The sequence below is a fragment of the Copidosoma floridanum genome, unplaced genomic scaffold, assembly GCF_036245765.1.
Source record: "Copidosoma floridanum isolate Cflo_tuat_1 unplaced genomic scaffold, Cflo_Japanese_pri ptg000004l, whole genome shotgun sequence".
NCBI lineage: Eukaryota > Metazoa > Arthropoda > Insecta > Hymenoptera > Encyrtidae > Copidosoma > Copidosoma floridanum.
The window spans coordinates 36,234,163-36,261,693 of NW_028321881.1; the positions used below are offsets into that span (position 1 = coordinate 36,234,163).

Genomic DNA, 27,531 nt, shown 5'->3' on the forward strand with positions numbered 1-27,531 from the left:
GAATCTGTGGTGGCAGCTTGATTAAGGCAGCTTGGTCGCTGATAAAAGTAAAGTTTCGCTTAGTTTTACTGTGTTATAGAGGGCGATAATACACATTTATAGGTGCTAGAATTCACATGAACAATAGCTTTGGTTTAGTAATATATTTAAGTATACTTGTAACCTCACAGGCTATCTTCACTCTCACAGCAAATATGAACCTTCATAACAAGAGGTAACAAATTATTAACTCACTAGGTTTATGAAGCACTTTAAAAGTTTTTATTGCAAATGCTGTTTAATAGTACCAATTATTTTTAAGCTGCAAATGAATTTAAAAAAAACATACCTTTTCGTTATAGCTTAAAATACAATTTGTTACTCGCGTCACAGCGAGAACGTATTCGCTCCGAGGGTTGGCGTGGTGGGGAAAAAAGTTCGACAGTGCTTCGCATGGTGGCAGATAGTTTTGAAAAGAAGGGACGCCTAATGCTGGTTAAGAAAGAAGTTTTTTTTTTTTAATTCCTTATAACGCTTGTTGTTGCGTTGTTACTTGCAGAAATAAAATAAGTGGCGAAATAGCGGAGCAAGATTCTTTTATTTTCCCCATCTGAAAAAAAATTTGGAAAGATGGCAAATATGGACAAGAGCTGTACGAAGGAACAAGTAATTTAATCTCACTTTTACTCCAATATCTCTTTGTTTACTTCATGCAGATACATTCTATCGTGATGTTTTACTTTTGTTTTTGATGTCAGTGTAGATGGATCTGAATGGACTCCCAAATTAGGGGATGTGATTTGTAGTGATCATTTTATTGGGAATATTAAATCGAATGATCCTTACATCCCTAGTTATTCACCAGTGATATTTCCCCAAATCTACAAAAAAAAAGTAAATTCGATTATTGTACAAAACAGGTTGATACAATTTTATAGTTTTGCAATTCAATTTATTGAATGTACATTGCATAACATATTACTACTTGCATTCCTGGCACAAGCGTTTAATGAAGAGACGAACGAGCATAATAAATAAAAAAGAAGCGAACGTTTTGCAGACTATGACACAAGTTCCAGAAAATGTCAGTGAAACTGGGGCAATTGAAGAGATTGATATTCAAATTCCAGAATATAAAAAAGATGCTTTGTGTCCAGTTTACTAGTATCAAACTACTCTCACGACTCAATGTAATACTTTTGTCTGTAGCAAATGTATGTGTGTAAATTCCACCACAGCTGACTCAGAAATTCAAACTGATATTATTGTAAATAAAAATATCGTAAGCTATAGTACAGTGACAACAAAAGAGCTGTGAAACACGTTTAAAAAGCTTTGTCGTTACACATGTACAAACAAACAATGAGTATAAAATAAGTAATGATCAGCTTTTTCAAGGCTTCTCATCGATTGAAAATGATTAACAGTTAATGGATCTAGGTGGAGTAACGCTGAGAAATTTTAATATCTTACTATGCCAGAATGCTTCAAGCCTAATTACGAAGAACACAAGAGTTATTTTGGACTGCATAGAGTTTCGGGTTGAGATACCGTCAAGATCAGATAATCAGGTGTGGTTTTATGCCCATTACAAAAAGGGTTTCACTGTGAAAGTTTTAATTGGCATAACATCCAGTGGTTTCATAAGTTTTAAATCCGAAGTTTACGGTGGACGAAAATCTAATTCTCAGATAACTATTTAATTTGGCGTTTTGGATTTCTTGAAAGATAAAGATCATGTATTGGCTGCTAAAGGTTTTCTTGAAGTAAAAACAGAAACAAATACCAAAGAAAAAGATATTTTAATTGTTAAGCCCCCTTTTCTAGAAAATAAAACAGCATTCACAAAGGAAGATTGCAACAAAACTTACAGCGTTGTTAGAGTTCGTATTCACGTTGAGCGTATCATGCAAAGAAATAAACTGATTTATTAATGTCACATAATTTATTAATCACAATCATTAATCACAACAGCATCACATTTTTATTATGTTACTTTTATAATTATACTTTTTATTTTATACTTAATCTTTAAAAAATTTACTTTAATTATTCATTTAGTTAGCTAAATCTTGTCCATTAAAAGTACGATTGACTATTCATTTATCTTTTAGTTTTTTTAAAGCTCGTAAAACTGAATCAAACTAGAACTTTTTACATGAAGGTATAACAGTACTAATAAAAGATTCATCTCTGAGAACACAAACTTTGACACTCTGACTTTTGAAAGGTGAAAAACAGAATAAGTCACATTTGCTTAAACCAGTTAAATACAACTGTGTTTTGCATTGTGTATAATATTTATGTAATTTATTTAAATTTACTGTGCCATTATTGTCTAGACTTAAATACACTAATTGTTTTTCCCCATTACATTCACAATGCACTTATTTTCACATGACTTTGGACACTTTATTTCCAAAATTTTTGTGATGCATCCATCTTCCACAACGACTCTATCTAAGCTTGCACAGAGCCGCGGCTGCAAATAAGATACCAACAGTCCTATTTTTTTACTTCTACTCTGTAAGTAGACACATTAATTTTTCGGGCCGTATCTTTGTATTTAGTTCCATATTTTGTTGAGTTGGTATTAATATTCTTTGGTTTAATTATGTCATAAACTAATGTTTCGACAGTCTTTGTTTTGCGAGTTTAAATTGCATAAACATTTGAACTTGCACTTACTCTTAGAATCCTGGATTTGAACCACTCTGAAGATCGAGTTTTTTTAATTGTGTCACAATACAGATCAGTAATCTATTCTCAGTTTAATTTTATATTATTGTTATAAAAAATTCTTTAATAAGCGTCTCTAAACTTGAAACTGATGCCATGATCATCTAAGAAGAAAAAAAATAGCTCCAAGCAAACCCTGCATTTTTTTTGAACTGGTTCAGTCCATGGTTGAGTTCAACTTCTTTAAAAAACAAGTCTATTGCCAAGGCATCTTTATTTTTGCAAGAAACTGACAGTATAGTTTTTAAATGAGAAGGATGCTCTAATTATTTTTATTGTGGAGGTTGATTTATACATTGAAATTTTTTTTTTTTCAATGGAAACATTTCTCCAAGACTTAGAACTTTGACATATTTTTCTTGCAGCATCATTTTTACATTGGGTTTTTCCAATACTTGTTTATAATCAGTTTTTGTAAGACTTTTTCATTGTTGGTGTGGTCAATCAGAGCTGCAATATTCTTGCATTTCTCACTCTTACTGTAAGTGCATGTGCATGATACACCTGTCACATTCCTTCTCTTATCAAGCTGTAATAATAAAAAAAAAACTTATGATAGTATTCTTTAAATTCACGATACTCTTTAAAAAATTGGTACTTATATGCTTACTTCTAATTAAACATCATACGGTTTGGATGTGACGAACGTTTGTCTGAGACAAGTAGCTCCTACAGTGTAGTGTAACATCGGTGTATCCACATTAATTTTTTTTTCCTCTTGCTTCAAATCTTTCCGTGCCGATTTTAAAATACAAAACGCAGGGGCCAACGTGCATCTGCAAAGAGGTGAATCACCTACAAGAATGCTCGTAGCTAAGGTACTACGACCATGCATGACTCACTTACATGCACGCTGGCCCACGCTGACCGGAAATGCAAAATAAAATATTTTTCTACAACCATCGATACAAAAGTTTAACTGGGAACAGTTAAACTGAAATATTAAATTCAGATATAATGTTAGATAAACATAAGGTTGAACATTAGGATAGCTTAGAATTAATGCATAGAAATAAGCGAAAATATTATTACAAGCCAGAATCATCACAAACAACCAGTACGTACTACACCACTAGCAAACAACTACATTACATATTAACTATAACAAATTTGGTACACAACTTTAGTAACCTTCAAAGAACTATCCGATTTTTACCTTTCAAGTTAGCAAACTCATAATTTACAGAGTAATCATTTTTTCATCGAATTAATAATTTCATAAACATACTGCAATAGTCTAATTTGTAATCTAGTTGATTGCTAACACCTTTTCCCGAATGTAAAGGAAAAACGGAAAATAGCCCTTCCCTTTTTCTTGACTCGGAGAGAGAGTCCGTATGCCTGCCTCCAATAGGGGTAACAGAGTCCTGATTCCCCAGGGTACCACGAGACGACTCCCTCTCCAACTACTAGCAGCAGAAAAACATGTTTACCAAAATTATACCAAAATTCCGCATTATTTTCGTAACATTATAAACATTCAAACTACCGGTAAAACAAATTATGTTAACTCACAACAAGCAAAGCACTAGTATTTGAACAACTGCTATTCTTATTATCATCATTATGATTATTATTATTATTATTATTATTATTATTATTATAATTGTTACTACTATTATTATAAATACCACCGCTAATTATAAGTTAGTACGGCCGCAGCCACCGTTTTGGCGCTTAAGTAGTAGTATTAACTAACAACTCACCAATCGTTTGTTCACCCTAGCATCAACCGAATTCTTAAGCGATTTTCACCGCTCTTTTTGCAATGAACTTAGCTGAACGAACAACCAATGTGTAGCATTAGTAAATATTAATAATACCTGGTCGTAATGTTAAGATTGAAATATATTGAAATTCTGTCAACTTTTGATGTAAAAGAGAAAGGAAGGGCATGAGTAAGTGAATCACCTTCCCTTCTCTTGACGCACAGAGGAGAACAAGCCGGATGTGGGATGTGCCAATTTCTGAGTGGCTAAACTAGAGCAGTTCTAGCCAATTAGATTTTCGGCTATTGTCTTTTCTTCAAAATTTCCCCCCGGCAAGCTTTCCTGCGTTTTTCAAGCCAGCGCGTGACCGAGGTCCGCTTCTCGCAATAAAAAGGCCCGTAGGCCCAGAGAGCACCCACTTCAATTCGGCACGCGAAATTCGACGATACCCTTCGAAGTAGACTGAGTAGTGAGAGCCCGACTCTGCTACAACCCAGTCTTCTGCGAAGCGAGGACACTGTCGAATTTCGCTACCACCCTCGTACGATCAACTGGTTGCCAGAGTCCGTCTCTACTGCCACTTGATCTTCCTCGAGAGCGACTTACATTCACGCTGGTTCAATGTCTGTATAACAACTTTCGCGTTTGAATAAAAGTAAGTGACAACATATCATATTCTTTCTTTTGACCAAGTGTTTCCTTTTGCGCGAATACCATTACTCGCCCTAGTATTGGCACCCGCGGATCACCGGGAAGTGTAAAGTGTTTTCGTTTGCGCAAACGCCATATTAATACCCGCGGATCACAGGGAAGTATAAAGTGTTCTTCGCGAACGCCATTACTCGCCACAGTATTGGCACCCTTCGGTCACCGGTAATAACAAATTAATCTTCAGTATAAAGTGTTCTTCGCGAACGCCATTACTCGCCACAGTATTGGCACCCTTCGGTCGCCGGTAATAACAAATTAATCTTCAGTATAAAGTGTTCTTCGCAAACGCCATTACTCGCCACAGTATTGGCACCCTTCGGTCACCGGTAATAACAAATTAATCTTCAGTATAAAGTGTCCTTCGCAAACGCCATTACTCGCCACAGTATTGGCACCCTTCAGTCACCGGTAATAACAAATTAATCTTCAGTATAAAGTGTTCTTCGCGAACGCCATTACTCGCCACAGTATTGGCACCCTTCGGTCACCGGTAATAACAAATTAATCTTCAGTATAAAGTGTTCTTCGCGAACGCCATTACTCGCCACAGTATTGGCACCCTTTGGTCACCGGTAATAACAAATTAATCTTCAGTATAAAGTGTTCTTCGCGAACGCCATTACTCGCCACAGTATTGGCACCCTTCGGTCACCGGTAATAACAAATTAATCTCCAGTATAAAGTGTTCTTCGCGAACGCCATTACTCGCCACAGTATTGGCATCCTTCAGTCATCGATAATATCAAATTAGCCACGGACAATCCGTTGCCCTCCGTGGTAATAATACTATTAGAATAACAACGAACGGTTGAGTTAAGGCAAATGCTTACCGTGATATTAGTGTGTCAAGGTCAAATTACATACGATATCCTTACTCGTGACGGTGTTAACTGTTTTTAGATCGTGAACGAGGTATACACCGCTCTTGACAAAAGAAAACCGCGAGCAAGTGCATCGGAATATTGCACAGCAGTCAATCTTAGTCGCGTGAAGGCAATTGTACCCCTTTTTGAGTAACGCGTCTTTAAGCTGAATAACCCTTTTAACCCCGCGTCCCACCTACGCGCCCAGTGTAAATCCCGAGTTATTGAGCGAAAGCTTAGGCTCAAATAATACGTTGCGCCGACGTAACAGTAGCTTATCCCATTGATTTTCATTTCCACAACGTTTAGCAAGTGACCAGAATCACATAATTTTTTTCCCTTTTTTAGCGTTTCTGGTTGAAATGTTATAAAAGAATTTACTTTGGCGAATCCAGTCCTTATGCTTAGCTACATTTTTCCGCTGCCTGTTCAACTATTTTTACTTAAATGAACAGTTTATATCACAACTATAATTGAGTTTGAAAAAAGGACTATTGTATTTAAGTAAATAATACTTTAATAACAATAATGAGTTACACAATCACAGTCACATAACCTTCATTTTAGAAAACTGAATTGATCCTCCTTGTAATTAAAGCCTGATTTTCGTAACAAAAACAACTCGATATTAAGTAAAACTCATCTCAATACAAGTTTATGTCAAACATGGGGAAGTTTTTTTAATTAAAAACTATATACCTACATTTTCTTTCGCATCTGTGTACATTACAATGCTAAAGCGTCCTCACTTTTTGAAAAGGGTACCACGTGACCTGTCTATATTGGTTAACCCTCGGAGCGAATATTCTCTTTCTCACACTTATATGGGAATATGGACTAGTCCTGGAAGTCCAAGACTCCATGTATGAGCAGCCTTATGGGTGATGAACATCCTGAAGGAACATTAACTGCCATATAGTACTATCCAACCAAGCACCCACTGTCTACTAAATTAAAAGCTGCATAGATCTAAGCCTTACATTGTATAGTTTATTTTCTATAAAATAATTTTTTAATTTTTAATGGGTATGAGATGCTTTTTTTACATACTCACAGGTATTTAAGCAGATGTTAAGAATATTTTAGTTTGAGGCCAAAAAATTCCGAAGCACACTCATGCAATTCGGTATGAACTTATCAAGATATAGTTGTATACTAAATCAAACGTATGGGTGCAATACTGGTTAGTACATAGACTAAACGTATATGGGTACAAAATTCTGAATCGATTTACCGTGTCACTATTAAAATATTCTTCTCAAAAATCACTTATTTCATTACCTATAACCATAGGAAGAATGGTGCAAAAACTGCTTAGTTTTACTATTCTAAAGGCTTTTACTTACTGTGTAAGAAACATTGGGATGGAATGGATTACTAATGAATGAACATTACTTGAAAATAAGAAATACTATCATAAATATTTAACTACAATACTCAATCAGTTTCTTAACAACCAAGGAATACAGTTTACCAACTCAACTAATATTAACAAATTTTCCTTGTACATGAAAAAAATTGGCATGTTCTTAAAATTAAGCAGAGCTGCTAAGTTATAGAGTTCTAGCTTTCTGTCTGAAGGGCTTGGGTTCAAGACTCCGTGCAAACACTTTTTTGCGAGTATACCTCTGAGATATTTTTTACATGTTCTAATCACCATGATAGCTTCTAGGGCTGATGCAGCTGATGTCTAATTCTTAATCGTGCCATGCTAATAATAATGATAACGAATGTCTCAAGGGAGGATAAGAGAGGAGAATTCTCTGACAGTAAATGCATCTCTAAAATTATCATTAATACAGAATATAAAATGTTGCATTTCTTTGTGGAACCTTCATTTCTACCAAACTTTACTACTAGATTTATTTGTACTAAAACTATCAAAAGTCATGAAATAAAGAAAAAAAGCATACAGCGTTGTTAAGTAGAGACCTACTTAATGGAAAACTTACATGTAAACAAATATTAGGTACCTCAAATTAATAAATTAATTGACTGCTCGAAACTAGTAGAAAAAATTGACACCTGAAAAGAAGGCTATCCCAACTATCTGTTTTAACGGAGATTATCCTAAATTGGCACTTTTGCGAAGAGTATCTCACCAAGTTACTGTGACGAACGAAAACGCACCACTTTTTACTAAACCAAAGACAATCCCACTAATTATACCTAATTATACAGTACAGGAAGAAAATTTTCTAGAGAACACACCTTCCTCCTTATTAGTTGTGCCATTGCTTGTATTCCCTTATACTACTTGAAGTAGATGGATTACAGAGACTTGTTTTGTTTATTAATATAAGTCAATTATTTTTAAAAAAATAAACAAATTATGAAAACGATATTGGGTCAGGCGAGTAAGCGAGTTTTGACACGTAGTGTTTAAAACCTTGTTGCTTTTCTGAGATGTTTCTTTTATTTATAAGGGTATATATAAATAAGCAAATAAATAACGAAAGAAAAAAATCAAATAACTGATAAGTGGTCAGAATAAAAGTAAAAGTTTCGCCAATCTACGTAACTTTGCTGGACATTTTGCTTTATTTGTCAATAGGTATATAGATAAGTAAATTAGAAGACAAACGAATGAAAGAACCATGGAATGGATGAATTAAAGATTCCAAATCCTTACAACCCTTAAATGAGTAATTCTACTGGCTGGATGCACATGATAGACGAGTATGACAATACCATTTTTGGTTTACTTTTTTTTAATGAGTATTAAGTATACTAATTTTGATGCAGTTTTGTTCTTTCAAAGGATCATTCCAAAAAAGTTAGCAACAAAAGTTAAGTCAATAACTTTTTTAAGCTATGATTAATAAATTTTAATGTGGTTGATAAAATTCAACAATAAATTTAAAAAGATTGTTTTCATTTTAACGATTAAAAGTAAGAAAATTGTTCATATACATAGTATGTATGTTATCGTTTTATTTTTATTCAAAATACGCTTTCTCACGCCTTTCACCTTTCTGCTAGCTTCCCAAGCAGCAGTTTCATCCTTAATAGGAGAGTTGGTTAACACTGCAGATTTCATCTTGCGTCTCTTTGGTTGGTTTCCTTTTCGTAGTGGAGCTTTTGGAAGTGGCTTTAGAGCAAACGGTGAAATACTAGTAGAAGTATAGAAAATTGGGCAAGACACTGAAACTGGATCAATGTTAGCAGACGGATTAGGGTCTTTGCTTAAAATAGATGTAGTAGCTACGGTCGTGTTTTGCTCCACAGACGAAAGTTTTTTGCATTGACCATTCCAGTATTCGTCTTCTCTCTTAATATAGTTTTAGAATGACCTTTAATGAGGGTTTTAACATGCTGCAGCTTTCTTTAAACTTTGACCCCTTAATGTCACTTCCTCAGAAGCCATTTCCTATATTTCAACACTAGACGTGCCTCTATCCGTTTTTCTTTTATATTTATTGGGCATTCTCAAACAAAATGATAATATTCTATCACTCCTTGCTATGTAACATCTTATATTATTGCTACAAAAAAATAAAACAGGAGACGGAACATAATGTTTTACACCGATGAGAGTTGTAATAAATCGACAAACCTCAGGCGTGCCACGAGTAACTGTATCGGAATACTGCACAGCAGTCGCTCCGAGTCATAATAAGACAGTCGTAGCCCTTTTGCAAATACTCCATATTGTTTAAATTAATCATCCTCTGTCCTTCACGTCCCACCTACACCCCAAATGCGAGTTCCCAGTTATTAATAGCAAGCGTAGACTTGAATAAATCGTTGCGCAGACGTAACACAGCTTTACACATAGTTTTAATAGTAAATTATACATACTTAACAATTGATGAACATAATTAAAACATTAATTGTAGAACCTATGCTTGACATTTCACTAAGAAAAATATTGTTTCACATACAATTAATTGTTACTGAATAAATTCACATAAGAATTTTTTTAGAAAAATTGTAAAGTCAATTTTATATCCTAACTTTATTAAATTATAGTATTAGTACGATATGTAAGCTATCCGATTCTCCGTACATACAATTTTGTCATAGCCGAGTGGTTAAGAGTGCTTAGGTTGCACGCAAAATCTCAGCATCTGAAGTTCGAGACCATCTCCTGTACGGCCTTTTCCATAAGTCGTATTTGCATTCCAACATATATAGTGCCGTAGAAAATTAAATTTTTACAAGTTTAGATAAATACTAGCTTAACTTAAGTCAAATGTTTCAGCAAAAATCTAAGTTTGGGATCTTCTCATTGCCCATGTTTAGACAACGTTTGGCCAAACGTAAAAATTTCTACGTGGATTTCTTATTTTTTTTTACAGAAATCGTAAAACGTAAGGATTTTTTTGAAAAAATTTATTTCATAAAATGCATAGAAAAAGATATTTAACATACCTACAGAGCTTCAAAACATAGTTTGGCAAACAGATATTGTTCCATTTAATGACAGTATATTGTAAAATCACAAGATTTCTTTTATCATCGTTTATTTAGCAGTTGGGTAAGTTTAAGTGAGTCTTTGGTAGATTCTGCATTGGTTTTTGATATAATCCAATTATTTTGATCTTCTCATAGTTAAGTCCTTTTTTCTTATTTGAAATAACCACTGAAAGCAAGAAAGCAGATAATCTTTCGACTGCAGATATCTTTACGTTGCACTTTATACGATATTTCTCAGCGCATCCGGACTCCATGACCTTAGCTCCGATGGGTTCCTTTTTGCCTGTACCTTGTATTCCACGAGCTCTGGCATCTTTTGCCATATTATGTAGTGACTCATTTATAGTTTTTACCCTTTTTCTAGTCACATTACTTTACTCTCTTTTCCTTTTTGTTGAAAATAGCATTATTCTTCTGATCACATCAGAAGTTTTCGGTACGATCAAATCTAACAACAGAAATGAACGGTTAGATTATTTTTTTCTAATCTATTTTAATTTTACTCCCTCAAAAAGCAAGCTTTGTGGATCTCCGGATTAAGAAATTAAGATTTTTATATTTTTTTATGTTTCTGAGGTCACTCCATAAGACAGGGTATTTTTAAAAATGTCTGTCCGTATGAACGTAAGTACGTCTATAGTCCATAAATATGGATATCTTTGATGGAGAAATAGAACTTCATGATGGTTGTGTGACCTATATGCGGAAAGTTAACAGTCATTTTTTAAGAAGAATGATATATGTACATGTGACAATCTACATACACACATTTTAGTTACAGATATTGCCTACCTACCATTATGATTAAAACAACAAAATATGATTTTAGATTTAAAAATTATTAACTACGGAAAAAAAATTTTTTGGGAAAGCATTTGAAAAAATTTATCAGTATAATTTAAAATTATTCTTCGCAGTTCTACATTTATGTTAGTAAATGAAAAACTGATTAGGTGTTCAATTATCTACTATTCCTAGTGTTGATATACCTAGCTATGTCTCACTGCGTCAAGGTATGCTCTGCTGGCAAGGTATAGTGTAAGGACATAGTGAGGCAATTTCACTTGATGTTGACTCGGTACGTCAATGTCTTATCGTTATGCCAATTAGTGTCAAGACTGTGGACTGGCCCTTATTTTCATAAAAATTTCCATGTAATCATTTTATTCATATAACTAAGTAATATAGTTCTTTAAAATATTTAGAAATAACTATTACCATATTTATATGACTTAAAAAAAAAATTATTGCTTATTCAAATTATGCAATTATCAGACAAGAATCAAAATTAAGTAAATATGTACACCCTTCTAACCGTTTAAGGTACGCTACCAAATGAGGCTTCCAAAATGTTTTTCCAAATATATTATTCTGAACAGTTATGACGATGCTCTTTAAATTACTATAACAACATTGTTTCTGCTTGTGCACTCACACTCATATTTGCACAAACATTTTCGTTTTAGGATTTGGGGACCTTGTAAACATGTAACAAAAGTAAGATCTCAAATGTAAAATTTTTGACGTTCACAATAATTTCTATGAATGGAAGCCAAATTTGTATTGAAAGTAGTTATAAGTATAAAAGTTATGTTTATATTTTAAAAGAATATTCTTTGTTTTTTTTTTTATAAATAAAAATAATTTCAAGCACCTTAACCTTTTTGTTATAAAATAATGATTCTGGGATTATAGATTTTTCGTTCTTTTCAAAATCTGTATTAAAACATTTTCACATTTTGTTTCTGAAAATAGTAGGTAGAAATCAAAACAGAAAATATTCTTTTTCTTCAAAAAATTTGAGAAGTTAAGATCATTTCTATGAGTAAAAGTAATGTTTATTATTATGATTACCATCGCACTAAGAAAATGTAACTCCTATTGTTTTAATGCTGTAGTTCACCTAATTTGACTAGTATATAGCTAAGCCGCTAAAATCATTGTAATCACTAACCGCGAAAGCTACTCAACTGATTTTGCTGACATTTTGCATGCCGATTCTTGACACTTTCTGAATGGTTTTCAGAGATTAGTAGAGAGATTGCTGATTGCAGTGCTACGTTTGAGTTGGCTTTTTGTCACTGTTTCGAGCACCCCGTCGTGGCCAAGTGGACTAACCAGGCACACATATTTTTTTTTTTTTATTTGAGAAGTGAGGAGGGGGTATTTTCAGTGTGTGCCTATAGATACGCGTAGAAATGGGCTTGTGGACACATACTTTGGGAACGTGTGGAAGAGATGTACTGAATATGTGCTGATAAAGAAAGGAGCGGAAATGCCGACTACAGCTATACAGATGTATGATCACGTATATCATAGCGAACTGGTAATCATAGCTTTTTAAGGTTACCAAAGGCATTTTTAATTTTTCTCGAGAAATTAACTTGGTCAGCGTACAAAGCTTTCATTTTGCTAGAATCAGATTTTAAATTTAAAAGTCAATTCTAAGTAGATACTCAAAAGAAATAAGGACTATATACCGTAGCTTAACTTGAGTCAGTCAAGAAAAAAACTAATTTAATACTGTCACTGCTAAGCAATAACTACGCCGCATGTCCTTAGTACAATCGAAAGTTTAAATAGCATTTTTCCACAAGGAATAAATATCACATAATCATCAGCAGCACGCAGCAGAAGGAGCAGCCTGCAGAGCGAGCATAGGAGCAGCGGCGCCAACGAAAATGGCCTGCAGAGCAGGCAGCAGCAGCACGCAGCAGTTGAAGACAAAACGGGCTTCCGAAGTTGAAAAGGGAAACCATAGCTGTCCGTCTCGCAAGAGCACTTTCACAAGAAAAATCCGTTCTGCATTATCACAAAAAATAATCATTGGATCAGACTCTTAAATTCTATGTTCTTCAGATAGTCTCCGTAGCCGTGTACCTTTTTAAGGAGCCAATGTCAACGAGTGATTGTCAGCCTCCGTACTTAAGAGAGCTGTAAACAATTTTTTTTTTAAACCAGTTAACTGTTCTACCTTAAAGTTAGAAAACATATCCAGAAGTTGAACGTGGATCACCTGGATCTGAGGCCCAAGTAGCATTGCAATATCTTTAAAGCTTTATTCCAAATGCACATCTATAGGTAAGCCTGAACTTCTTCAGTATAGTTACTGTTAAACGTAATAACTAAACTGACAGCGTGACATAAATCTGACCGCTTACACTGACTGATGTACACCCGAGTGACAGTGATTCTTTCTCGGCACTTGCCCTAAATGGCAACGTTGAATATTATTTTTTCGAAGCAATCATAGATGTCGACAGATATGCATGGCACCCAGACTTCTCCCCTGTAAGTAAAGAAAGGGAAGCGAAGGGAGAGCTGACAGAGCTTGTTTACGTTTTTGAGCGTATCTTCTGCTATGCCGTCGAGACACGTAATAGTGTGATTTTTGGTGCCGGCATTATGAGTATAAGACTCGTTCTCCAGCTGTAGTTGTACCCCGTGGTATTATTTATGTAATTAATGAACTATAGCTGCACGATAGAGTCCTGACGGCTTACATAAAACAATGCTACATTAGTTCAATAACCTGCAATTAATAATTAAGTTTAATTAACTCCTGAACAAGAGTGTGCACGTTGTAAGTCAATGGCTGTTTTTATTTGTTTATATTAATTTATCTCGCAAACGAGATAAACTTAGGGGTATCAAAATCTTGCACTTATTTTCTGATCCTGTAGATTTATTGAAAATATCAGCTGATACCAGATGAGCAGGATTCCTCAAAGATTCCTTGTTAAATCCTGAATTGTATATTACGTGCTTGTCAAGATTAAAACAGATGGTTTTCGATGCTTATTTTTTTTTCATAAAGTCTAAAAGACAGTTAATTTAGTGGAAGTGTGGGGAAGCAGCAAAGTTTCAGATAAGTGCCACAAATTCTTAATCTTTTACATAATATATATTGGATACAAGAAATCCGATACTTTGTGGTTTTTTTTGTATTTGTTTCCAGAATATGACTTTTTTAAAGGAGTATCCAACAGTACTAAACATGACCAAGGGATGACAGCAATAAGGTATCGGGCAACAAGCAGCTGGTCAACAAAAGGAACAATCTCCTGGCAGTAAAGTGCTTGTACTCGTCGGATTTGGTGTTTCCACCAAGTTCTCTTTACTAGTCAGGTCAACTGTAAGAAATTCATGCAAAGGGCCTAAGTGTTAATGCCCCAGTAGCTTCCAGTAGCTTTGTCAGCAAAAATCGTGTAAAAGTCTGTATCTGGGTAAGCTAGTGTATTACTCTGTTTTTTTTTTTTTGCTTTTTTCACAATAACAGCATGCTTTTGTACTTCTGGCATTTTAATCATGAAAATGCACGTATCATTGGCAGAATTTTAATAAAAATAGCCTGTTACCGTTGTTAATACTTAACTTCCAAACTTGTGTGTGCGTTTTAGGTAGTGCAAGGCTAAGGAAGAAATATCAATGGCATTCGAAAAGGACCCCACGGCTTAGGAAAGCCAACGATGATTGGTGTATGAGTACTGAAGTATTTGCAGATCATCACTATTTTGAAGGAGTACCCAGCACGATACACTGTCACACTTAAAATTAGATCTTTGCAGGGAGTGTTGACAGAAGCTACAGCCAAAGTAGGTATAATATTTTATAGGCACGTTGAAAAATAGTTCCAAAGCGCTCAATCAACTTGCAATGTCGAGACAACAATGCGCAATGGTTTTTGTAAGCTGCTAACAGATTATCTTAAAATCACCCACAACCTCACAAATCACCGTATAAGCCTGTTTTGGGCATTCGCTTGTGCATACTCATCTGCACCGTTGAATGCCCAAAACTGGCTTATACGGTGAATTGTAAGGTTGTGGATGATCCTAAGTTATTGTACTGGCAGCTTACAAAACACATTGCGCTTCATTGTTTTGATATTACAAGTTTATTCAGTGCTCTGAAATTACTTTTCAACGTGCCCATGAAATAATTATATCCATCTTGGCTGCAGTTGCTGTGATCGCTTACTGTAAAGATCTTATTTTGGTTGGTATGATAGCAGGACTCACAAGGCTGGGATTTTAAAGGAAGGAATTAAAAAAGTGTTTCTCTTTAAAATTCATCTTTTCAAAATTGGGTAATCTTATTTTTATACTTTCACAATTAGTATACCTGTGAAACTATTACTTTGAAAGTAATAAATTGTGACAGTTATGAATTTCCATGTTGGAAAGGTGTAAAATTAATTATCAATTTGCTCGAACACTTGTTTGAACATATGTAGAGCTGGGTGGAGGAGGGATGTTGGATGGCATACGACAAGTGTCCATTGATTTACGAATGCCAACTACTGTTGTTTTCGAAACCTTACTCCACTTTACAAGTGATTTTATGAACACTGCAAAGTCCTCAGCCTATCAAACCAGGATGAAAATTAATAATGAAGAGAGAACATTCTACGCTCGAATGAATGCTATTTTTTAATTATCATTAATTCCGTTCAATATATTCCTTGTGCTCTCACTACTCTCATTTTGTAATCTATTATATATTTTAATAACATGCATTATGGTATCGTAACATACATATGATAGTTTGATAGATACCAATAATCGGAATGAAAATGTTGATGTAGTAAAAATTAAATCTAAGGTATGGTAACAAAAATATAAAAACTAATGAATTGTGCTCCAGTAAAATAATTAAAATTTATATTTTTGGTTTAATTTCATCGAAGTCGCTGATTAGATATTGTTCTTCCTTTGTCAGACTTATCTTTTTTCTGAATCCAAAAGCCAGGTCACTCTTCACACGAGTATAGTCCCCTTTAAGACGTAATAGGATTTGGTCACAAATTTTTCTGAAAACACATAAATAGTTGTTTTTAGCGTAGTTCTGAAAATACTGCTTTCCACGTTTCCGATGAACATAAAAATGCGAAATTGAATAACTCGTTGTTTTTACATAAACTTACTAGTGATTACATTGGAGCCGAAGCATCCAGCAAAACTGGGCGAGTTGCACTGATAGACGACGCTTTCCCATACTCTATTCACCATATCTTTCGTCATATTATCTCTAAATTCAACACCGAAGATTTGTCGAATCTCAGCTATCTCTTCTTTAACAAAAACTGGAATGTAATTTCGGACGTTTAATATTTGTTGTTTGTTCAGACCGTGCCGGGCTAACTCTATCTCGTAATATTCCATCTTTAACGTGAAATTACAGGATCCCGTGTATCTACTTGTTATTTTTACTAGTGTCTCACTACAAAGGTGTTTTTTAATACGTCTTTCTTTTGAAGCTTTTTAATATTCTTAAATAGATTTACGGTCTAAGTTAATTAGATTCGAAATGTCGTACTTGTCACTCCAATATAGAAATTACGACACGAAGTATTGTAAGGTGGCGAATTGTATGACGCAATTGCTATAGTTACTTTAACAATAGCATATGTCATACCGTCGCAGATGATCTCGTTAGAACCTGCTCTTTACAAGTAGACTGCAAATGTTATACTTAAACTGACAGCGCATGGGCCAACTGTTTCGTTGCACAGTAGTAAAAGATTCGTGTGAAGAAGATAACAGTAGTCGCTGATTGTTGATTTTTGTTTAACTGTTTACATAAAAAAATATTATCATGGCATTCAGACCAACAGAAGTCAACTTGGCTCGAATGAGAACATTGTGGGAAAGAGATGTAGGTCTGCCGGAAATTTGTGAACAACTCGGTTGTTGTCGCAAAACGGCCTTGAAATGGTCAATGCGTTTCGAAATGAAAGCGGAAATTGAAGAATTCCAGGCGCAAGATGAAAGACACTGTAAGTTAATTAACAGATAAACAGAAAAACTATTTTTCCGCCCTCGGGTGGTTTTGGGAGGCTGGTACTTCCTCGGGCAAAAAAACAGTTTTCCGGAACTCGTTCGAAAAGTCTCCTTTACGAACCTCATTACGTCCCTCGCCTTCGGCTCGGGCCGCAAACCTCTCGGTTCGCAATCAGAGACTTTTCAAACTCGTAGGAAAACTACTATTTTTTAAATTGCATTTCACATGAATCATTTACCTTACTAATACATCAACAATTAATTCACAGTCAATGGATCACGTCGGAAACTAACTGATGACGATATTGCGAGGGTCATGGAGGAGATGACTCGTCATCCTTTCAAGCCACTGAAAAATCTACTGGAGACATTGGAACTAGACGTATGTTATAGAACTTTAAAAAGGGAAGTGTCAAAAAGTACTGAACTTAAATGTTTCAAAGCTGCAAAAAAAACGTCTCTACTGGAAAGGCACAAGGCAGCCAGATTGCATTTTGCGCACAATCATCTGCAGCTCACTCAAGAAGAATGGAGAAACACGGTATTCGTCGACGAGAAGGTTTTTTCCACTGAAAAGGATGGACGATGCACTGTGTGGCGACCACCAAATTCCCGATACTTGGAAGATTATGTGATTCCACAGTCACACAGTGGTCGTGTTAATGAGGCATATTGGGGATGGTGCACTGGCCATGGTGCTGGTGATATCGTGGAAGTCGGTCGTCGCATGAATTCCCCCCGGTACGTCCAAATACTAGAAACCCTTTTGGTAGGATCCGTGACTCCCCTCTTTCCTGATGCTGAAGTCATACGAGTTGTAGAAGATAATAGCCCAGTCCATACAGCACGCATTGTTCAGGATTGGTACCGAGACCATCCACTTTTCCAACGATTACATTGGCCAGCTCGTTCGCCAGACTTAATCGTCATTGAAAATGCTTGGTCAATGATGGTGAGGGATTGGAGACCTGGGATGGCTCAAAATGCATTTGAGTTGCACGAAAACGTAATTTTTCAATGGCAAAATCTTACGGATGATCCCCATTACTTTAGATCTTTAACCAACTCAATGCACACTCGTTTGGAAAAAGTGATTCAAGCCCAAGGAGGTTACATAAATTACTAAATACTATAAAACATTGAGTTAGCTATAAAATATGTTAATATAGATTGGTTAGTGTTTATTCCGATTGTTGGTATCTATCAAACTATCATATGTATGTTACGATACCATAATGCATGTTATTAAAATATATAATAGATTACAAAATGAGAGTAGTGAGAGCACAAGGAATATATTGAACGGAATTAATGATAATTAAAAAATAGCATTCATTCGAGCGTAGAATGTTCTCTCTTCATTATTAATTTTCATCCTGGTTTGATAGGCTGAGGACTTTGCAGTGTTCATAAAATCACTTGTAAAGTGGAGTAAGGTTTCGAAAACAACAGTAGTTGGCATTCGTAAATCAATGGACACTTGTCGTATGCCATCCAACATCCCTCCTCCACCCAGCTCTACATATGTTCAAACAAGTGTTCGAGCAAATTGATAATTAATTTTACACCTTTCCAACATGGAAATTCATAACTGTCACAATTTATTACTTTCAAAGTAATAGTTTCACAGGTATACTAATTGTGAAAGTATAAAAATAAGATTACCCAATTTTGAAAAGATGAATTTTAAAGAGAAACACTTTTTTAATTCCTTCCTTTAAAATCCCAGCCTTGTGAGTCCTGCTATCATACCAACCAAAATAAGATCTTTACAGTAAGCGATCACAGCAACTGCAGCCAAGATGGATATAATTATTTCATGGGCACGTTGAAAAGTAATTTCAGAGCACTGAATAAACTTGTAATATCAAAACAATGAAGCGCAATGTGTTTTGTAAGCTGCCAGTACAATAACTTAGGATCATCCACAACCTTACAATTCACCGTATAAGCCAGTTTTGGGCATTCAACGGTGCAGATGAGTATGCACAAGCGAATGCCCAAAACAGGCTTATACGGTGATTTGTGAGGTTGTGGGTGATTTTAAGATAATCTGTTAGCAGCTTACAAAAACCATTGCGCATTGTTGTCTCGACATTGCAAGTTGATTGAGCGCTTTGGAACTATTTTTCAACGTGCCTATAAAATATTATACCTACTTTGGCTGTAGCTTCTGTCAACACTCCCTGCAAAGATCTAATTTTAAGTGTGACAGTGTATCGTGCTGGGTACTCCTTCAAAATAGTGATGATCTGCAAATACTTCAGTACTCATACACCAATCATCGTTGGCTTTCCTAAGCCGTGGGGTCCTTTTCGAATGCCATTGATATTTCTTCCTTAGCCTTGCACTACCTAAAACGCACACACAAGTTTGGAAGTTAAGTATTAACAACGGTAACAGGCTATTTTTATTAAAATTCTGCCAATGATACGTGCATTTTCATGATTAAAATGCCAGAAGTACAAAAGCATGCTGTTATTGTGAAAAAAGCAAAAAAAAAAAACAGAGTAATACACTAGCTTACCCAGATACAGACTTTTACACGATTTTTGCTGACAAAGCTACTGGAAGCTACTGGGGCATTAACACTTAGGCCCTTTGCATGAATTTCTTACAGTTGACCTGACTAGTAAAGAGAACTTGGTGGAAACACCAAATCCGACGAGTACAAGCACTTTACTGCCAGGAGATTGTTCCTTTTGTTGACCAGCTGCTTGTTGCCCGATACCTTATTGCTGTCATCCTTTGGTCATGTTTAGTACTGTTGGATACTCCTTTAAAAAAGTCATATTCTGGAAACAAATACAAAAAAAACCACAAAGTATCGGATTTCTTGTATCCAATATATATTATGTAAAAGATTAAGAATTTGTGGCACTTATCTGAAACTTTGCTGCTTCCCCACACTTCCACTAAATTAACTGTCTTTTAGACTTTATGAAAAAAAAATAAGCATCGAAAACCATCTGTTTTAATCTTGACAAGCACGTAATATACAATTCAGGATTTAACAAGGAATCTTTGAGGAATCCTGCTCATCTGGTATCAGCTGATATTTTCAATAAATCTACAGGATCAGAAAATAAGTGCAAGATTTTGATACCCCTAAGTTTATCTCGTTTGCGAGATAAATTAATATAAACAAATAAAAACAGCCATTGACTTACAACGTGCACACTCTTGTTCAGGAGTTAATTAAACTTAATTATTAATTGCAGGTTATTGAACTAATGTAGCATTGTTTTATGTAAGCCGTCAGGACTCTATCGTGCAGCTATAGTTCATTAATTACATAAATAATACCACGGGGTACAACTACAGCTGGAGAACGAGTCTTATACTCATAATGCCGGCACCAAAAATCACACTATTACGTGTCTCGACGGCATAGCAGAAGATACGCTCAAAAACGTAAACAAGCTCTGTCAGCTCTCCCTCCGCTTCCCTTTCTTTACTTACAGGGGAGAAGTCTGGGTGCCATGCATATCTGTCGACATCTATGATTGCTTCGAAAAAATAATATTCAACGTTGCCATTTAGGGCAAGTGCCGAGAAAGAATCACTGTCACTCGGGTGTACAATAAGTAACCAACTTTATTCTGGTTAGAAACTTTATCTAAATTTATTTCCTCTTTTTTTGATAAGTTCTTACCTCTTAGGCTTTTTTGAGTTAATCTGAAGTTTGGTGGTAGAGGTGTATTAACTAGAGTGCTATCCAACATATTCAGTTTCTTTAGCACTTCTTGATCATAATCCTGTTGACTTAATTGCACTTTACCACCCTTCCAATTAAATGACACGCTGATTCCGAAAATTTTTTTAATTTTTCCCAAATTTTTTGTTAGAAAAGTATGAAAAGTCTGAAATCTACCAAAGGCGTCCAAAACTCCTCAAATGTTATGGGTCTCGAGCCGTCAACCATCTGGAAATGAGTCTTGATTAACCTTCCCCCTACCTCCTACAGATTACTATCGTGTTGGGCTGAGCGGGGGATTAATTGCCAGTCTAGACCGCCTTGAGTCAACGTGTTAGCAAAATGATCCCAATCAGGATTAGCTTTATAGAAGAGTCGATAGAGGTCGCGGTCCACACCGTCGAAGCTTAAAGAACTGTCACTTCATATTTCTCTAGTACAGATTTTCCTTTGGATGTAGGTAAGCAATGACTTAATTTATTTTCTAAGGTTTTCACAATAACAACCCTAATTTCATTTATGTGATTATAACTTAAGCCGTGAATGATGGGGACAGGCCTCGGTAATTGGGTTAGGTACCCCTTATTTAATGGAAATAAGAAGAAGCTTTTCTTTTATTTTTCATCTAATAGAAGAGTCACAAGTGTATATTTGCTACATTTTAATTGATTAATTATAGTTTCTGTAAAATAAGAGTAAGATAGATAGAGAGAGAAGGAGAGAGAGAAAAAAATGACACAAATTTTGTTTGACTGTGCTACGTACTAAATGCATATGCTTATCGTAAGTAATAAAATGTTAAAAAGCAACTTTATAAGCCATGAGTCTATCATTAAAATTTTGTTAAAGCTTAAGGTTTTGACTACTCTGCATAGCAAAAACCAAATTTTTGCATTTAATAAAAGAGTGAGGTAGCATTAAAATGTTGGCAGACAAAACGAGAGCAGTTACAATATTTCAAAGGCTCAGTCAGGACATTTGATGAGAATTCACCAATTTTTCGAGAATTCGTTGTTTCACTTGAAAGTAAAATAGTATAATAAATCTTGTCTTGACTGAAACCGTTTTCACAATTTTTTCCTCATAGTACACGACATTGTGAGCAATATCAGTTTTATCTCGTGGGTACGTCTACAAATAATCTTTAATTAAAATCAGAGTGCTAAGTTGGAAACACTCTTATGGACTTTCTTGTATGCATCTACTAATTGACCTAATAATAGATTAGATTTAATACTTCTAATTAATTCATACAAATTTATAAGACAAATCATATTTTACTACCCTTAACTGCTAACGACGAGTATTTCAGTAATCGACAAAATACCGCATGTATCCAATATCCCTATTAAGGACGTTCATTACAGTTTAAAGGGAAATGTAGTGAGTGCAGTGAGGGGGGATTGAGCATTTGGCAGCACCGGCAGCTGTTTTTCATGCATTTGTATATCTACGTGTAGGCGTCTGACACTATTTTTTTATTCAATTGCAACAATATCTCATCAATCCCTCTGAAAATTGAATATAATACTAGTCTTATGGTATTGCGTCCTGCAAAAAAACTTGACGAATTGTACCAACTGGTTTCTGATGAATTCCATTTTTATATGCATCTTTTATAAGGTTACGTGTTAAGTAGAAGTTTTTTTAACATTTAATATCTAAAAACGGTATTTCAAAACGGTCTTAAATTTTACGTTTGACTTTCTAACATCATTACAAATATCCTGTTGAAATTTCAGGAAGATTCTACCTAAAACGCTTTGTGTATTAAACGTCCTTCAACTCCTGCTGTATGTTTCGGAACTTTAATTCCAGTACCACCGCTTGCTGGATGAGAAACGTACTTTACATAGGTGCAAGACTCACGTTTAAATCTGAACTTGTTACTTAAAAGTTAGAAGTACTGAGCTAAAAAAAAAAATTAAAAACAAGCTATGTAGCTTCTTTAACATACTCAATAGATTATGTGGGTGATGAAAAACGTTACTTTGTTGAGGGTAAAAATGTGTTGCATGTTAATCACATTATATCGTGTGGTATATTTTCTAGAGCTTAGTGAAAAATAGAAATTTTGCTTCTGTACTTGAAGACTAGTGTTACTTGCTGCCACCTTATTTATAATAGATTTTTTTGACAATTATTTCCAGTTTTATATATCTCATGGTAGGGAAATATAGATTTTTATTTTTAGGAACAGTAACTATTAAAAGTACAATATATTTTACGTTACTCATTCAGTTTGAAAAAATTTGGTTTTTTAGATGACAAGCACAAATTTTTCTTCTTCTCTAATACGTTAGAATGAAACTGCTACTCTTTTTTAAATATTTCCTATACTTTGAACACTTACATGATTATAGCGAAACGATGTATTTAAAATGTATTTCTTTTTCGAAGGTTATCAACTTTTAACCACTTTTATCGAAAACTTGGAAGTATCAGCAATCAATGTAAAACTACTCTTTTCTCGTTACTTTTTTAATCACTGGTCCCCAAACACCATTTTTTAAAATTTTTTTACACTTTCCAGACATATTTTCCAGCAAATGGCACTAATACTAAGATAAGCTTTTCAAATCCAAATAGGGGGCTCCTTGATATTACCTAAGTTCCTTTTCCTAGATGAAAATGGCTCAACTGTCAGATGGGGATAATGTGCCCATGTAAGAAATGGTTGATGCGTACATATGGATCTATACATACATTTTCAAAGGGTTACATAAATGGTTAACTGCATTATAAAGCTTATGATATAAGAATACTATATAAGAAATACTGGTAAAAATTATTTGTTAAAAAAGGATTTGCAAAGCAATTTCATATTCATACTTAGGTATGTAACATTGAGAATTTACACACAGGTAATAATGTATAATGAGATATTTTTATTTAATGTACATAAATCTTGTATAGAAGACGTGTATAATATACATGTAACACTGAAGGGCGACGGCAAAGTTGAGATACCTTATAATGTACGTTATTTAAAACATAAAGAATATGAACATGGATTCCTCACCTTCCGTAATAAATCCCATAGCATTACTTGATTAAATACAACTTTTGAACGTTTAGCTGTGTGAATCGAAGGCGTATATATCATGGAATAATACAGCTTTATTGTTTTGGTGAAGGGTAATTTTTATCCAACTGACATCTTTTTTAGTAACTTTGACTTTAGTCCATAAGTGTTCGAATATTTTTCATAGCCGTGCTTTTAAAATTAACTGATATACTGCAGACAAAGTAAGCTAAAAAATATAATCTCTGCCATTTTTTTATGTTTCTCTATGCTAAACAAAAACTTTGTAAAAACCAGCTTTTTTAATTAGCATCACTAAAATTGTTTTTTGGCAGTGACCAAAAAACTCATAAACGTCAAGTATGAGTTTTTTTCGTATTCTAATTACATTCGTTTTCTAATTTTAACTTTAGTATAATAACTTTCGTTGTATGAGGCTCTTTTACAGTCAAGCTTGAATCAGATGGCGCCAGGGCACGTCGTGGCTGTCATGGCTGTCACACTTACACACCGTCAAATTTACAGTTGTGTATTGTGTCCGTGAGCCTATCTGTGTGATGAGCAAATCAGAAGACATAACCTTTGTAAATGATTGCTGTTGTTTGCAGACAATTTTTGTTTGCATTTATGTTTAAAGATAGTAGGAAAAATAAAGTGCAGTGTAATATCCTGCGATAAGAAAGTGAAATTTAAATTTTCTTCTGATAGTGTGATAAAAAAAAAGTGGCTCGAAGCAATTGGGAGACCAACATTCTTGCCACTCCCAAGTCATGGCTTACCTGTCCACGAGTTCTGCTTTTCTTTCACTGACTCTTGCTCCTTTCCCTTTTAAAAGCTTTTTCAATTCTGAAACTTTTAAGCTCCCATAATATTCTTTCTTGTATTCCTTATTCATTTCAAAATTTTAAATATTGCGCTTTACCACTACACTTTAATTTCCTATATACATACTATACTGAAAAGTAGTGTTGTGTGTGAGTGAGACGGCCACAGCCGCGACGTGCCCTGGCGCCATCTGATTCAAGCTTGACTGTAAAAGAGCCTCATAAATGTTGCTAATAATCGTTTAGTTTTAATAAATTGCCGTTGGGTTTCAAAAAATTTTACAATATGTTCTTTGACTAGAAAAAAATTTTTGTTAGCTTAATATGCATCAAATTTATCTCTACTGTATAAAAAAAACCTGTGTGCAAGCATGATTCTTATGATTCAATAGTTTTGGAGCTTACAATAATTTATGCTAACAATAGTATAACATAACTGTCATTTACCTTATACGTTTTGTAGAGAGTGCACATAGCACGCATTCATCTTAGTAACTAGGTTGCTAAAACTGGAGAGTTTATTATGATGTATTAATTAGGATGCACACAGATGGCATACATAGTTTTGAATCCAAATTTCCTTGATCATGCCAGTAAGAGTGGAATGACAAGGGAGGTATGTAGAATTAACCTCTTTTGTTTTCTTTTGGACTTATATGACCAACTCCTACTAAGTTTATATTTGATTTTAATTTCAAAATGGAAAATATTTTTCAAAACTTTTAAAACTATGTTTTATAATTATATAAACAAAAAACTTATTCTTATGTGATAATGTTATAGCTTTTCAACTTTGTCGATCTTGCTATCGACTATTAAGACTATTTTTTATTATCCATACGGGTAGTAATACCTACGAAGCGTATCGCCAGTTGGGTCAAAGAAGGTGCTCACTTTGAATTGCCTTTCAAAAATGCCAACTCAGACTTTCCTTGCAGAATTGCCAACTACTAAGTACCTATAAGATGGTGCCAGCTCAAAGAAATTTTTTTTTCGTAAACTTTGTAGTAGCAGCACTAATTTGATGAAGACTACGTATATAAATACGCTTTATAAAATACACTGCAGCCACATGTCAGATAGTCATACTTCGTACAAAAACTATAACATACTATCAGCGTAAGAGAAAGGTCTATAAAGTATTTCTGGGCCACGATTGTACGCCTTAAAAAGAGCACTGTAGATTGTGGATTGTACTAAAAAAAGTTATCCCACTAACACCACTTTATTTTATAACGCAAAAAAGTTGAGTGCATTACTCACATGTAGTCAAATAGAAGTTTTACTACACAGTTGGCTTATAAAAAAATGGAAAAATCTTATATTTTGTAAGCTTGTTCGATTCAAGTGCTTCAAGAGCACCGAACAAACCCAGAATTGTTAAGTCGTATATCTATGTATACAGTCTCGGCCATAAATACAGATTTACACCTCAGTGGCTCTTAGGTTGCTCAGAGTACTCGAAGCAGTTGAATACAACAAGTCTTGTACAGAATGTACTAAGGATTAAATGTATTTCTGTACAATTGCTTACCATTTTTGCCTAATAATAGGTTTTGAGCAAAACATCGTTTTTATGAAAAAAATATTAGTGAAACAACAATTTTCAACTTTTGATATCGGATTCTGTTACTCTCATTAGCTGTTTCGTTTATTACAGCACCTTTCTTGGCTACGTATTAACAATCTACAGAACGCTTTTGCAGGATACTAATTGAGTAGTAGTAGGGGATTCTTTTTTGACGAAGTCCATTATCCGCAGCTCTCTTCTACAAACATGCGATCGCGATCTTATGAGCTCCACATCACGCAGTCTTCTGCTATGTGATAGCAATGCGTCTTTTAAAGCGTATTTGTCAATATATAGGTGCACTGATACGTGCAGTTACGACGTACAGAGCTACCAGTGGCTTAGTGGTACAGTGTTTACCTTCTATTAGGAGGGCTAGGGTTCGTTCTTCACTCTACGCCCTTGTGGCATGTGGCACCTCTATGGGACTTTTTCTTTACGTGTCTTATTATCCTTGTGATAGGGATAAACGAGGATATTATTGCGGTTTTCCTTAGAAGTCAGCTTTAAACGTTTATCAAAGAGATTCAGTTCGTTAAATCGTTGTAATCCTTTTTTTTTTTAAATAATGTTAGACTCAAAAACCACTGAATTCCGATTTTATAAATGTATAAACTCATAAATATTGATTTAAAAAGGAGTTGTAACGTTTAGTTGTCAATGCTGGTATTATTGCGGGCCTGTATATATTATTGTGCACGTACTATTGTGCTCAATTTCAATGCTAAATCAACGAGGTATCCACAATAATACCATTATAGTAAAAGAGGTTATGTGTGTACCAGCTGTTGTGGACGTGATTTTTGTTATGAAAATGTAAAGTTTTTAAGGCTATTTCGGAACTGACGTTCAATGAATTAGGTACTCTATAACTTGATTCAATGATTTCAAGTGTTTACTCACCACAACTCATCAGTTCAATTAAAATACACGCACTATTTGAGAATACCGCAATAATACCCTCGTTTACCCCTAGTTACGTTTACCCCATGCCTTGTGCTACCACTACTTGATTTTAGAAAAAAAAACATTTCTCTAAATCTTTCTTTTCAGCAATACTAAGTTGTCTTTTTCTTCAAGGCAATTGAGAGTTGGCCATTTTTTCAAGGAAAATCTCAACTGTTCCTTTCCTTAGCCTTAGCATCTATATACATGTAATATTGCATACTATTCTACAGCTTCCTTGGTACGTTAAATGTCTTGGCATGAAATT

General features: G+C 34.7%; 1 protein-coding gene across 1 annotated transcript in view; it reads left to right on the forward strand.

The window, feature by feature from the left end:
• pHCl-1 (pH-sensitive chloride channel 1) overlaps positions 1 to 27,531 on the forward strand; it is a 669,372-nt gene that overhangs the window by 142,053 nt on the left and 499,788 nt on the right. The window lies entirely within an intron of this gene.